Source organism: Meriones unguiculatus, chromosome 5 (assembly GCF_030254825.1).
Source record: "Meriones unguiculatus strain TT.TT164.6M chromosome 5, Bangor_MerUng_6.1, whole genome shotgun sequence".
In the NCBI taxonomy this organism is placed as follows: domain Eukaryota; kingdom Metazoa; phylum Chordata; class Mammalia; order Rodentia; family Muridae; genus Meriones; species Meriones unguiculatus.
Genome location: NC_083353.1, coordinates 22,838,954 through 22,855,212, shown reverse-complemented (window position 1 = coordinate 22,855,212; position 16,259 = coordinate 22,838,954).

The following is a 16,259-nucleotide window of genomic DNA, read 5'->3' as shown; positions in this document are numbered from 1 at the left end:
TTTTGCTATTTCTGTTGTTGGTGAGATCCAGCTTTAGTTCATGGTAGTCTGATAGGAGACAAGGGATTATTTCAATCTTCCTGTATCTGTTGAGGTTTTCTTTGTGCCCAATTATATGGTCTATTTTGGAGAAGGTTCCATGAGGTGCTGAGGAGGTAATTCTTTTTGTGATAGGGTGAAAAGCTCTGTAGATGATAGGTCCATTTGATTCATGGCATCTATTTGAGTCATCGTTTCTTTGTTTAATTTCGGTTTGTTCACCTGTCTTTTGTTGAGAGTGGAGTGTTGAAGTCTCCCACTATTAATGTGTGTGGATCTATGTGTGGTTTCAGTGTTATTAATCTTTCTTTTACTATTGTGGGTGCTCTCCTATTTGGAGCATAAATGTTCAGAATTGTGAAGTCTTCTTGGTCGATTTTTTTTTTATGAGTATTAAGTAACTTTCCCCGTCTCTTATGTTTAATTTTGGTTGAATATCTATTTTATTAGATACTGGAATGACAACTGCAGCTTGCTTCTTGGGTCCATTTGCTTGGAAAACCATCTTCTAACCCTTTATTCTCAGGTAATATCTATCTTTGTGGCTTAAGTGTGTTTCTTGTATGCATCAGATTTTTGGGTCTTGCTTGCACATCCATTCTCTTTTAGTTTGTGAGTTCATTGATGTTAAGAGAGATTAATAACCAGTAGCTGTTAGATCCTTTGATTTTGCTGCTGGTTGTGGTTTGTGTGCTTAGCTACTTTTAGTTTTGCTGCACTGAGGTTATTTATTTCCTGTGTTTTCCTAATGTTGTTATTTTTCTTCGGCTGTATTTTTCCTTCTAATGTTTTCTGTAATGCTGTATTTGTGTCTAGGTATTGTTTAAATTTGTTTTTGTCGTTGAATATCTTGTTTCCTCCATCTATGATGATTGAGAGTTTTGCTGTGTAAAGTAGCCTGGGATGATATCTATGTTCTCTTAGGGTATGTACTATAGCCATCCAGGCCCTTCTGGCTTTCATAGCTTCTGTTGAGTAGTCAGGTGTGATTCTGCTAGTTTGCCATTATATGTTACTTGATACTTGGCCTTTTTCCTTTGCTGCTTTTAGTATTTTTTCTTTGTTCTGTTTTGAATATTATGTGGCAGGAGGATTTTTTTTTCTGGTTTAATTTATTAGGTGTTCTGTAGGTCTGTTGTATGTTTATAGGCCTCTTTTTTAAGTTGGGAGATTTTCTTCTATTATTTTTTGAAAATATTTTCTGGGCATTGTAGACAGGAATCTTCTTTTTTCTCTATTCCTATTACTCAGTTTTTTTTTAATTTTATTTTTTTCTTATCAGTTACATTTTATTAACCCTGTATCCCAGCCGTATCCTGCTCCCTCATTCCCTCCCAATCCCAGCCTCCTTCCCTCATCTCCACCATGCCCCTTTCCAAGTCCACTGATAGGGGGACCTCATCCCCATTCATCTGATCATGTTTTAACAGGTATCTTCAGGACTGGCTGCAAAGCCCTCCTCTGTGCCATAACAGGACTGCTTCTCCCTTGGGGGGTGGGGAGGTCAAAGAGCCAGTCACTGAGTTCCTGTTAGAAATAGTCCTTTTTTCCCTCACTATGGGAAACTACTTGGTTACTGAGCTAACACAGGATACATCTGAGTAGAGGTTCTAGGTTATATCTATACATGGTCCTTCATTAAATATCAGTCTCAGAAAAGACCCTGTGCCCAGATATATTTGGTCCTTGTGGAGCTCCTATCCTTTCCCATCATACTAACTCCCCTTTTTTCATATGATTCCCTCTACTCTGCCGAAGGTTTGGTCATGAGTCTTTGTATCTGCTTTGAAAACACTGCTTGTTAGAGTCTTTCACATGCCCTCAGTAGACTCCTATCATACATTCAATGAACATCCCATCTGTCTTTCTAAATGAGGATTGATCATCTTACCCCATGTCCACTCTCTTGATTATCTTTTTTAGGTGTATAGAATTCATTCTGTTTATCATATCTTATAGGTCTATATAAGTGAATATATGCCATGTTTGACTTTCTCCTTCTGGGATATTTCACTCAGAAGGATCTTTTCTAGATCCCACCATTTGCCTGCAAATTTCATGATTTCCTCCTTTTTGATTGCTGAGTAGTATTCCATTGTGTAAAAATACCACAACTTCTGTACCCAATCCTCTATTGATGGACATCTGGGTTGTTTCCAGGTTCTGCCTATTACAAATAAAGCTGCTATAGACATGGTTGAACAATATTCCTTTTGTGTACTTGAGCAAAGTTTGGGTATATACCTAGCAGTGGTATAGCTGGGTCTTGAGGAAGCACTATTCCTAATTGTCTGAGAAAGCGCCAGATAGATTTCCAGAGTGGTTGTACCAGTTTACATTCCACCAGCAGTGGAGGAGGGTTCCCCTTTCTCCACAACCTCTGCATCATGTGTTGTCACTTGAGTTTTTCATCTTGGCCATTCTGATGGGTGTAAGGTGAAATCTCAGGGTCGTTTTGATTTGCATTTCTCTGATGGCTAATGAGGTTGAGCATTTCTTTAAGTGTTTCTCTGCCATTCGATATTCCTCTGTCAAGAATTCTCTGTTTAGCTCTGTTCCCCATTTTTTAATTGGATTAATTGGTTTGCTGCTTTTCAGCTTCTTTAGTTCTTTGTATATACTGGATATTAGTCCTCTGTCAGATAAAGGGATAGTGAATATTCCTTCCCAATCTGTAGGCAGTCATTTTGTTTTGATGACGGTGTCCTTTGCTTTACAGAAGCTTTTTTGTTTCATGAGGTCCCATTTACTGAATGTTGCTCTTAGAGCCTGAGCTGTTGGTGTTTATGAAGTTGTCTCCTGTGCCAATGAGTTCTAGGCTGTTCCCCACTTTTTCTTCTAAGAGATTTAGAGTATCTGGTTTTATGTTGAGGTCTTTGATCCACTTGGGCTTTAGTTTTGTGCAGGGTGATAAATATGGATCTATTGTCATTTTTCTGCATGTAGACATCCATTTGGTTCAGCACCATTTGTTGAAGATGCTTTCTTTTTTCCATTGAATGGTTTTGGCTTCTTTGTAAAAAATCAAGCATTCATAGGTGTATGCGTTTATTTCTGGGTCTTCTGTGCAGTTCCTTTGATCCTCCTTTCTGTTTTTATGCCAATACCATGCAGTTTTTATTACTATTGCTCTGTAGTACAAATTGAGATCAGGGATGGAGATACCTCCACATGATCTGTTGTTGCACAGGATTGTTCTGGAGATTCCTGTTTTTTTGTTTCTTTGTATGAAGCTGAGAATCTTCTTTTCAAGGTCTGTAAAGAATTGAGTTGGTATTTTGATGGGAATTGCATTGAATCTGTTGATTACTTTTGACAGGGTGGCCATTTTCACAATGTTAATCCTACCAATCCATGATCACGGGAGATCTTTCCATCTTCTGATGTCTTATTCAATTTCTTTCTTCAGAGACTTGAAGTTTTTCTCAAACAGGTCTTTCACTTGCTTGGTTAGTGTGTTTCTTGGATGCAACAGAAGGTTGGATCCTGTTTCCACAACTATTCTGTTAGTCTGTGTCTTTTTATTGGGGAGTTGAGTCAGTTGATGTTGATAGATACTAGTGACCAACAATTGTTGCTTACTTTTGATATGGGGTTGGTGGTGTCACTGAGTTTCATTGCTTGTATTCTTTTTTTTTTTGTGTGTGTGTGTAGTTATCTATTTCCTCTGTTTCCTTAGATGTAGTTGTTTTCTTTGGTTTGGAGTTTCCCTTCTAGTACCTTCTGTAGAGCTTTGTTTAAATTTGGTTTTGTCATGGAATATTCTGAATTTCTGTCTATGTTGCTTGAAAGTTTTGCTGGGTATAGTAGTCTGGGTTGGAATCTGTGGTCCCTTAAGGACAGTATGATTTCTGTCCAGGCCCTTCTGGCCTTCATAGTTTCATAGTTTCTGTTGAGAAATCTTGTGTGATTCTGATAGGTCTACCTTCATATGTTACTTGGCCTTTTTTCCATGCTGCTTTTAGAATTTTTTCTTTGTTCTGTAGGTTCAGTGTTTTGACTATGATATGACGTGAAGAATTTCTTTTCTGGTCTAGTCTACTTGGTGTTCTGTAGGCATCTTGTATGTTTATGGCCATCTCCTTCTTTAAGTTGGGAAAGTTTTCTTCTATAATTTTCTTGAAAATATTTTCCGGACCTTTGAGCCTGATGTCTTCTTTTCCTTCTACTCTTATTATTCTTAGGTTTTGTCTTTTCATGGTGTCCTTGAGTTCTTGGATGTTTTGTGTTTGGAACTTTTCTGATTTTATTTTTTCTTTGAGAGACGTGTCAATTCCTGGAAGTGTATCTTCGGCGCCTGAGATTCTTTCTTCCATCTCTTGTATTCTGTTGGTGATGCTTACCTTTGGAGTTCCCGATCTTTTCTCTATGTTCTACAGCTCCTGGTTTTTCTCTATTTGTATTTTCTTTTTTTAATTTTAATTCTGTTTTCATGACTTGCACCATTTCCTTCATCTGTTTGAATGTGGAGTCCTGCTTTTCAATGACAGCTTCTATTTTTTTTTCCGTTTCTTCTCTATGCATCACTAATTGTGCCTCTATTTCTTTGGGTATAAATGCCTGTATTTCTATGAGAGTTTGTTTATTTCTTCTTCATTTTCCTTCATTTGTGTGGACGTTTCTTTGAAAGCTTTGTTCATTTCTTCTTTGTTTGCCTCAATATTCATGGTCATTTCTCTGAGAGCTCAATTTGTTTCCTCTTGATTCATCTCGATTTCTTTGGCTATTTCTCTGAGGGCTTTGTTCATTTCACCTTTATGGGCTCTAATAGCTGGAGAAACATAGTTTTGAGGTTGTTTTCTTGTATATCTAGTGAATTGAAGTGTCCATTGTTTTGTGGGGTTGCTGGTGAGGTCATTATGTCCTGATTTGTGTTGGGTGTGTTCTTAAGTCTGCCTCTAGCCATCTGGTTATTTATAACCCTCACTGTTTGTTCCTCGAGTTTGTAGTTCAGACAATGATCATCTCTTCCTGTTTTCTGGACGTTTTTTTCAGGAAGATGAGAGAGGTTCACTGGTTTGGGAGTGTGCCTTGTGGTTTCAGTTTTGCCTAAGTAAGGAATGTGACGCTGGCACTATTTGCATGCACTTTTAGCAGGCGTAGTGTACGTGTGGGGATTCTGTGACTATTGCAGTGGCCTGCAGGCCACTATTATGAAGTATTATGTCTGAGATCCAGGGACTGTTTGCCTGGATTAAACTGGTGGACCCACAAGGCAGAGGCTTCAACGTTGGGGTCGCTATCCCAAGAATCCCTATGATGCCCACATTAGGGGCCTGGGTGGCAGGGATCTCATCTGGTTGCTTCTGTGGAGAGGCCCTGGGTCTGGGGCAAACTCTCCCTAGAAGGCTCACTCACTCTCTTGCAGGACCACTTGGAATGCACTGGGGTTTCCCTTGCTCTCTACTCTCTGATTTGGTCCTGCTGCTGGAAATGTGCGATTAGGCTAACAGTCAACTCTGTGACACTGTGGCCACAGGACACGCTTTCCACCTCTCCTGTGTGCTGCCTCTCTGTCCTTTCCCTCTGCCAGGAGGGGTTATGTTGATTTGTCCTGGGGTAACTCGGGAAAGAGTTAGGTTGAGTGTTCTCAATATCCTGGGCCCAGAACTCTCTGCCAGAAGCAGCCTGGTGGTAGAACCTATGTTTGCTGATCCTGAGAGAGTACCAGGTAGGGTTGAGTGTCCTCAGATCCAGAGCTTGGGTTTCTCTGCCAGGGGCCACTGGGTGAGCTGGAGAGGGGGTACTGTGTCCTGTGGCAGGCTGCCTCTCTGTCCTTCCCCTCTGATCTTCCCCTCCGCTAGGGCAAGCTTATGGCGGTGTTCTCAGGGGAGTGCCAGAAGGGGTTGGGACTTCTCAGTCCAGATTCTGAGCCGGGTTTTCTCTGCCAGGAGTTGGGGGGATCGCCAGTGATAGGACTTGGTGCTAGACCTTATTGTGCTGGAACTGGGAGCGTCTCAGGACGTGTTGAATGATCACAGTCCCAGATCCTGAGCTGAAGTTTATTTGCAAGGAGCAGCGGCCAGCACGGTGAAGCCCCTGTGCGCCTCTTTGTCCTTCTGCTCCACTGCGGCAGGGTTATGGCAGCGTTTGGGGGAGTGCCCGAAAGGATTGGGTTTTCTCAGCTCCGATCTCAGGTTGGGGTACAGACAATGTGGTCTGTGGCAGATTCTGCTAGACACCACCTGCCTCCTCTGAAGAGGGAGTAGGGATTTTGAGCTGGGCTCGCAGCTGCTCTCTGAGCATGGCTGGAGCTCAGTTGTGATGGAGGCGGGTACCCGCAGTCAGCGAGAACTTCCATGGAAAGACTGGGTGACCCATAATCAGCCTCGCAACTTTGCTTCCCCGTGGGGTTTTCTTGCGAATGGGACTCCCTTTGTGCCCACCAATCAGCCTGGGAAAGTGATCGGTACGTGCAGGTGTGCAGCTCCAGCACAGAGACCCAAAGCCCATGTTACCAGGGATCTCTTCCGGGTTCTGGCTGGCCGCCTCAGAGTGGACCTGACTGATTCCCATGCTGTGGGAGCCTCCCCTCACCTGGGAAACACGCTTTAGTTTTAGGGCCCAGAGTTCAGTCTCCTGGTCGCTGCACGGAGAGTGTTTTCCCACTTCTCAGACACAGAATTCTCCCAGTGCTGCCATCTTGGCCCTTCCACCCTTAAGTCTACTCTTAGGTTTTGTCTTTTCATGTTTTCTTGGATTTCATGGATGGTTTGTGTCAGGAATTTTTGGGATTTAGTATTTTCTTTAACGGCTACATGCATTTATTTCATTGTATCTTCCATATCTGAGATTCTTTCTTCCATCTATTGTAGTCTGTTGATTATGGTTGCCTCTGTAGTTCCTGTGTTCTTTTCTTTGTTCTTTCTCACCATGATTTCCTCTGTTTGTGTTTTCTTTAATTTTTCCAATTCTATTTTCAGATCCTGAACCATTTTTTTTATTTCCTTTACCTGTCTATCTGTATCTTCCTTCAATTCCTTCACCTGTTTGTTTGAACATTCCTCTGTTTCTTTTATTTCTTTCAGTGATTTAATCATTTTCTTTCTGAAAGCAACAAGCTGTTTTACTACAAGATCCTGCATTTCTTTACTGATGGTCCTAATCTGTTTGACTTTATCTCCCTCTAAATCTCCAAACATTTTATTTGTTTCCTCCATTATTTTCTTCTTAAGCATTGATGTAAAGTCATCTTCTTAAATTCTACTTATGTTAGGATGTCCAGGGCTGGTTGTCCCTGGATAATTGGGTTCTGGGAATAGCATATTGCTTTGCCTTTTGTTGGTTGTGCTTTAACAGTAGCCTCTACCCATCTTGGTGTCTCAGGTATGGGCTGTTAATTTCTGGTACCTGCTGGAATCCTGGGGTGGAGGGAATCCCCTTGGTAGGGTTCTGAAGGAGGCATCCTCAGCTCTTTGAGTGTGATCAATGGATTGGTGGTACTTTTCCAAAATTGGCACAATTCAACCCAGTTGAAGGACCTGTGTGGTAACTATGGTTCTTGGTAGTCAGGAAGGCTCTCCTCTTTCCAAGAGAAGTCCTGGAGACAGCTGCCTCTCTGTGTTTCTTGCTTAGAACATATTGAGCTGCTACCTTTGCTCCTTTATTTTGTTTTCTGAGCATAGTCCACTTGAAGAACCAGGAAGTGCAGTGGTTTCTTCAGTTTAGCTAGACATAACTGGTTGCACTTTGGAGCAGTATCTGGGGGCTGATCCAATGGTCTCAGGCTTCTGTAGGTCTGAGGTTGGAGCTGTGTGCCCCAGTACCTTAGTGGTAAAACATGGCAGTTGAGTACAGTGCTCATGTGGGCAGCCTGAGGCCAGAGCTTGGAGCCTGTGGGAACCCAGCAAGAACCCAGCAGGACCTCAGCAAGAACCCAGAAAGAACCCAGTGGGAACCCATCGGGAACCCCAGAAACTCTTCTGGAAGTGGGTTTCCTGAGGTTGGTCCTGATGTATCTACCACTGTGTGTTCCTCCCAACAAAAAGACCTAGTGTGCAGTGTTTTGGCATCCACAGTTTCATCTGGGATGGCAAGTAGAGTGCAGGCAGAGTGACTCTACCTTGTTATGGACTGGGCTCCCAGAGGAACCTGGCTGGGTTGGGGGTGGGTGGATGGGAGTTGTGGTGCCCTGAGTTTGGGCCTGCTCTTTCCCACACTGTCGGTTTTCCTTCTGACAGAAAATGACAGTCTCTGTTGCCCTGGGGCCCACATTTCTGTCTGGGACAGAATTCTGTCTGGGACAATGAGTCAGGTGCACAGCAGTTCTCTAGGCTGGCAGCTGAGTGTCAGCTGGACCCCAGTACCTATTGCAAGGGTTGTCTGAGTGTCCTGGGGTTGGTTGCTGATCGCTTCCTTCACCGTGGGGTTTTCTCCAGACTGGAAATCCCAGTCTCAGGTGTTGTGGGGCCCACAGTTCAGGCATGCAGGCATGCGCCTCTGGGCTGGTGACCAAGTGCCAGCTGGGACTGGGTACTCTTCCAGGAGTTTAGCTGGGTGAACTGAACCAAATTGATTCCCACAACATGGGCTTTCCTCTCAGCTGGCAAGCACAATTTTGGTGTGTTAAGGCCAAGAGTTCTGTGTGTTGGTCACTCTCTGTCCCTGCTGTGCTGCTGGTCAGAAACAGTGTCCTCCTGGTGCTGTTATCTTGGATGCTCATTATGACTATTTTAATAATTCTCATTAAAATCTTTGCCAATATTAATTTTACTTTGTTTATTAAAATATTTAAGCTAATTTTCTACTGCTCTGCACATGTTTTCCTCCTACTCTTGTAACTAATTAATGAAGATACTTTTATGATAATGGGCTAATAAGTCCTAAGAATGAATGCATAGATAGGAAATCTGTGTATGTGAGGTTCTTTGTCATGGTTACCAAACCATTTAATAAATAGTTAAGCTTTTAAAGCACAAGATTCATTTATCCAGTGTTATGGATTAGAAGTATTGTCTAACTTTCTGAACTGAGTTATATAGTAAACCTCAATAAAATACATTTTAGTATGATTAATATTACATAGTTTCTGTCTTCATGCTTTTATATTCTTATACATATTCACTGATGGAAATCTACTGTTGGTACAGGAATAGAGTCCCTCCCTATCTTGGAGCTTATCATAGAGCTTGCCAACAGGAACAAGAGGCTGAGGAGGAGAAGGAAAAATGGACAAATAGAAACTGAAAATTTGTTTACATGACTTGCTTTATTACAAAGCCCTTGGATATTCTATTAGTTCCTTGTTTCACTGATGTGACAAAATAACTAATAAGAGCAACTTAATGTGAGGACAGTAAATTCTGGTTCACAGTTTGAAGGGAGCTAATGCATCATGGCCAAGAGGAGGTTGGGGAAAAGCATGCTCAGCCTGTTTTCGAGCTTTAGTATATCTAGAACCTCAACCCATGTAATGAAGCCAACCATTGCTAAAGTGCTACACTTAGACTATTTCAGAAGTTTTTCCATCTCAGTTGATCTAATTGAGGCTCATCCCATAGGCATCTGGTGAGGTTTATCTTTTGGAGATTCTAGAGCATATCAAGTGGGCAGACAATTTAAACCAATTCACAGGGTAAGCAGTGCAATCTCATGAAAGCAGTAGCTCATTCTCAAGAGATAATGAGTTTCTCCTAAGAACTCTTAAGTTTCTCCTAAGAGTTAATCCTAAAATACCTGTTTAAGCTTTTCTTACATGTTACCACGTTTTCACTCTTCAAAGCGAGTTAGAAGAGGACAAAACATAATCTACCAGTGTAATTTATATCTGTTTAAATTCTCTTATCAGAACCTTCTCTAAATATCATTGTCTTTATGTAATTTTAAAATAATGTTCATAAACAATCCAAGTGACAAATTGATTTCGCTGTTTTCTTTTTATTCTTAGACTAGATTTTTCTTCACATTTAGAATAACATGTATTGATTTTCATCAATGGTATTTGATGGTACTTATTCATTTGTATTTATTATATTTCTTTTTATACAATGACAATTATATGTGTAATCTAATTTGTATTCTCTCTCACTAGATTTAACCTTTTTTCCTGAAAATATTTTTATTTAATATAATTTTAAATGTGCACATGTGTTTTACATAAATTAGAAATATTTATATAACAATCCTCCTATCAGAAATTTATTTTCTCTGCTAGAAAAAATAGAGTCTTTCAGAGACCCTTTATGGTAGGCTCCTGTCGTGTTTCTTTTTTTCTCCTACTTCCAATGTCTATCCCATTTGTCTTTCTAGATGAGGACTGATTATCTTACCCTGGGTCCTGCTTCTTGCTTAGCTTCTTTAAGTATATAGGTTTTAGTATATAGATCCTATCTTTTAGGTCTAGTATCCACTTATATGTGAATATATACCATGTGTTTCTTTCTGCTTCTGGGATACCCTATTTATGATGATCTTTTCTAGACCACACCATTTGCCTGCAAATTTCATGATTTCCTTCTTTTTAATTGCTGAGTAGTATTCCATTGTGTAAATGTACCACAATTTCTGTAACCATTCCTCCATAGAGGGCCATACAAGGTTGTTTCCAGGTTCCAGCTATTACAAGTACAAAGCAGATGCTGACATTCATAACCAAACCTTGGGCAGAGTACAGGAAATCATATGAAAGAAGGGTGAGTTAGTAAGACCTGGAGAGGAAAGGAGCTCCACAAGGATCAAACATATCTGGGCACAGGAGTCTTTTCTAAAAATGATTCTCTAACAAGGGATCATGCATGGATGTAACCTAAAACTCCTGCTCAGACATAGCCCAAGGCAGCTCAGTATCCAAGTTGGATACCCCAGTAAGTTAAACAGGGATTGACACTGATATGAACTCAGTGGCTGGACCTTTAACCTCCCCCCAACCCCAAGGGAGGAGCAGCCTTGATAGGCCACAGAGGAGGCCATTGCAGCTAGTCCTGAGGAGACCTGATAAGCTAGGGTCAGAGGAAGGGGAGGAGGAACTCTCTATCAGTGGACTTAGAGAAGGGCAGGGAGGAAATGAGGAAGGAACAGTAGGATTGGGAGGGAATGTGGGAGGGGGCTACAGCTGGGATACAATGTAAATAAACTGTAATTAATATAAAAAACAAAAACTTAATTAAAAATTTTATTGTCTTTTTGTTTTAACTAATTAAGTAATAAAGGATCTACTTAAAATTTAGTTTGTTTCTAATGAATGAACATATTAAATTCCTGTATGAAATTCCATTGAATTTTAAATTGTTGTAAATTATTTATGCTTATTTAGTAATTTATAACTTTATCATTCTGAATTACTTTTAGATATGTCAAATATTTCAGGTAATTTAATTATATTTGTGTTATTTTTATATTATAATTTTCAGGCTGTTTTGTTTTGGAAAATATTTTTTACTCCCAAATTGATTCTTATGTACTTTGCAATATGCTCCTTTTCTTTTGTTTGTTTTTACCAAAATACTGAGGAATACACAATCAAAGTTATCCACTGGAAGAAGCTCCAGGTTTTTTGAAGGAAGGGTTCTATGAAACCACTGTCACATCCAGACAGCCTCTTGCTGAATAAAGGCTCGCAGAAGTATGTCCTTGGAGAGAATGTGATTTTAACTCCTAACTAGCAACTACTGGTATCTCTTCGTGGGCTAAACACTACATGACTGTGCTACGCAGGGTCTCCTTCATGATTATGGTATAACATAACCATGGTGCTCATGCCCTTTGTCTTGTTTTCCTGAAGGGAAACTGATTGCCATTTTATGATTTCTGAGTAAAACTGTAATTAACTTCTTACTTCTTGACTCTGTTCTAAAAGTCTTCCGTCCTCATTTGTGACCTTGGTAGACATTATTGACTTCTCTCATGCTATAAACCAAACATTCACTTTGGTTTATGTAAAGTAGATTAATCTCAAACCATGTGTGTTATCTTTTCTTATTGACATTTGCAATGAACCAACTGAAGGAAGAAATTACGTAATTGAATCACTCAGAATTCTAATTTCTGTTCTGTTTTCACTGAATCACTATACCCATGATCATGCCTTCTATTTCTAACTGGTGTACATGGACACAGTGTCCCCTTGGAATAACCTCTTGTAAATGTCTATCCTTAGTGATTGGGTTCATGATCTCCAGTACTTCAAGAAGCACGCCTGAGAACACAGAGAATGAAAAATCTTCTATAGTATGTGTAGGATACCTCTTATTTCAAATTCTATCTGAGAGGTTTGTGGTTGGAGTCATGATCTCCAGTTCTGTGAGAGCACAGAGAATAAAAAAAAATCTTATAGATATGTGTAGGACACCCCTATTTCCAATTTTTGTTCCTGGTATTCACAAGGAATAATATAATATAATATATAATATGTAATATATTATATATTATATAATAATATTTTATATAATATATTATATAATAATATAATATAATATATAATAACTAAGATACACTATGTCAAAGACACTCCTTTCTCTGAAGCTTTATTTCTAAAACAAATTTTTAATAATTTTTTTATTAAATTGATTACAGTTTATTCAATTGTATCCCAGGTGTAGCCACCAATTTTTAGTTTATATATTAATTATAGTTTTGAAGATCAGTACTCACGTCAGCTACAAAGTTTGTATCTTAGTTGCTTTAGATATTGAGCCACCTTTTCAGGCCATTGTGCACATTCTTACAATTGGAATCTACTTCCAACTTTGTCATGTGTGATGCTTAATTTTGATTGTTAATGGTATTTTATCTGGAACCATCTATGATACAGTTCCCTAAGCACAACTCTGCAGGATTATTTCAATTATGTTACCTTCTGTCCATGCTTCTGAGCAATTAATTGGATTAGGTAATCACGGTGAGAAAACTATATCAACTATTATTGGGCTGTGAAATTACAAACATGATTTCCAGAATGCATAAACAGGAGAAAGCTCAGTGAGTATGAGCCGTCATTGTCCTCTGCTTCTTTGTTATTATTTATTTTTTCTTTATTTCACTTTATTCACTTTGTATCCTCCCATAAACACTTCCCTCCTTCCCTTCTAATCCCACCTTCCCTCCCCCTTCTTCATGTATGCCCATCCACAAGTCCACTGATAGGGGAGGTCTCCCTCTCCTTCCTTCTGAAATTAGTCTATCAGATCTCATCAGGAGTGGTTGCATTGTCATCTTCTGCGTCCTCTGTTTCTTAACTAAGTCAGCCACTTCACTTGCTGTGACCTCCTGACATCAGTCCTGCCCTATAGCGCTACCATAAGCCTACAAACACTGAGCCAAATGTATTTCTAATGTAAATAATATCCTAAAGCTCTTTTTCACACCAAGAGGGAAATAACTTACAAATAAAAATGTTCTTATAATGCCCAGGTTGAGTCAGGTTTTGTGGTATACCCCCTTAGTTGATTCTTTGCCTTTGGGACTTTTTGGCGGCTAGAGTCTGAAAGAATTTGGTCAGAGAAATGTCCCGTTTTCATTTTTTAAGCAGAACTTAACATGTCTTTCTGATGGGAGTTTGTAATATTTAATAAATTGATTCTTGTGGCTCTATCACATGAAAGCAGCTTCCTAAGTAACTGAGAGGGAGGAGAAGACTGCCAAATGGCATTTTCCAAAGATGACATTGATTACAACAATAAAAGTATTTAATATACAACATAAATGTAATAGAAGTGAAACATTGTAAATAATAATAAAGTAAAATAGAGAACATTAGGAATGTATTATAATGAGCTATAAAAAGAAGGAAGGATGTAGGCAAATGGAATTGTGGGATTCCATGATTCAGTTTAATAAGAAACCGAAGGGAAGTAAGGTTGCTTGGACAATCCAAAAGCTTCTTCAGTTATCATCCTCCACAGGATGATCAATTGTACTGGAGAAGAAAATTGTTCCAATATTCACTGTCAAATAAAACAGAAAAAATCATGATAAAAAACATTCTCAGAAGACAGATTCCACTCAACTCAGATAAAATGAGTCTTTCAGTCTATTTTTATAACTCTACACAGAAAATTTCATGTGTTTACAACATATCTGATTTTGAGAGGTCCTATTATTGATTCAGATATGTTTTTCCTATTTATCATTCTTCATGTATTTGTTGTAGTTGATCCTGTGAATCCAGTAGTTACATAATGCTAAGTGTTTGATAAGATTTATCTCTCATAAGAAATCCAACCAACATTACTGTTTTTGCAGGAGGATTGCACAGTTTGTTGACAGTGGCACAGGGCTTAATCTTCCAGAATATTTGAGGGGTTTTTGAATCCAAACGTTGTCTCTAAGTGATCTTTCCAAAAGTAATACTTTGGTAACCAAGATATCCTACATTGACTCAGGGAGCAGGAGAAGGAAAGGTGAGAAACACAGCAGGTAATATTCTAGAATCCTTTCAGGGGCTGAATTAGGAGGACATCTGTCATACATACATGCATGCATATATGTGAGTATAAACATGCATGTGTATATGTGTTCAAGGTCAATATGTATGTATGAATATATTTATATTTTTTAATTATGCTGTTTAATTATATTTAAGTAAAAAAGACTTTTTCCATGCTAAAATATCAAGATGTGTGCCAATACTGCTGTGATGTTAATTACAGTTTTGTGAAATCAGGAGAGGATGTCATCCTTCCATTCATCTGATTACTACTTTAAATCTTCCTGTTACCTGTCAGAAAGTCCTCCTGAGAAGGAACAGATGTAAGATTTAATTCTTCAGTATTATCATTTGGAAAGTTATTGTCACTTTGGTTATGGGCATCAGCCTTATCACAAGACTTCTCAACAGCAGTTTATAAACCAGAGGAGTTCTTGATGTCCTCCACACTCCTTTGCATGTCTTTATACAATGTAGTAGTATCCTCTTCAAAGATCTTTGGAAAATATTCAGTGAGAATTTTTATAAGAGAAACCTGTAAATCAACAATACAGAAACTAGATTCTGTCATTTCACATTGTTTACAAATTTGATACCAGAGTCTTGAAATGACAAAAAAATTAGGAGTTACTACATGCAGGTATCAACCCATGAAAAGAGTAAGAATAGTATGGGCACATATTTAATGTATAGTCAGTAAAATAAGGAAAAGTTTCAGTAGCCTCACAACAATGACTGTTTTTGTTTAACTTTTATGTTTTTTCCCATGATACACCTCATTTTATATTTGACCAGGCTTTTAAAAATTATTCATTTATTACAATTTATTCAAATTTCCCTACTGCAGTCCACGCCCTGGTCTCCTCTTAGAACCACACACCCTCCCTCTTCTCCTTCTTTGCCCCTTCCCTAAGTCCTGTGACAGGTGAGAACCTCCTGCCAGCTCAGCAGGTAAAGTCTAGGCTCACAACCAAAAATAATTTACCAGTCTTAAACAAGGTAGCAAAGAAATAATTTTCAGGAATATCACACTTAGATGATATGCTTTTTTTTGTATTCTCTCTTTTTTTAATTTTTTATTTAACTTTTATTAATTACACTTTATTCCTTTTATGTCCCACCATAGGCACCTCCCTCCTCCCCTCCTGGTCCCACCCTCCCCCCCTTTCTACATGCATGCCTCTCCCCAAGTCCACTGATAGGGGAGGTCCTTCTTTCTGATTTTTTTTGTTGTTGTTGTTGTTCTTCTCAATGCAGTTTATTCAGGAACCTTGAACAATCTTCTGACCCTGGTTAAAGCCAGCCCACAGCTTAAAATAACCTCTTTGTAGCCAACCCCAGAGTGCCTCGTGGGCAATGCAGATAGGTCCACATACACGGAAGCAAGCCTGATCCTCAGCCTTAGCCAAATATGGAGTTGTTTGTGACAGAGAGGACTCACCATCGGGAAGGTGAAAGGCAGAAACCAGCTCTATCTTTAAGTCGTGGCATTACACAGCTCTCTACAGTTCCCCCTTTTTGTTTTAGACACATCAGGCAAGAGTAGAGGTCTGATCTCTGATATTAGGAATAAATTGGGACTTTGTACCAATGTTCCTTTAGGTGTCATCCACCCAAAGAGCATCAGACCCGTCTGATACCTTTTTCTCAGAGGCGGGACCTGGGGCATCAACCCGCATGCAATCAGACATGCTCTTCTCTGGGTCGAAAGCAGCTGACCCTGAGTGCAGTGCTTAGCTTTGCATCCTGAGCGTAACATTTTAGCTTTTTATGGTAGCCAACCATGTTTGGGGAGACTGTCCTGCTTCAATGGCTGTAAAGGCCTGAATGATCATGGCTGCATTACGCTGTTGTGAGA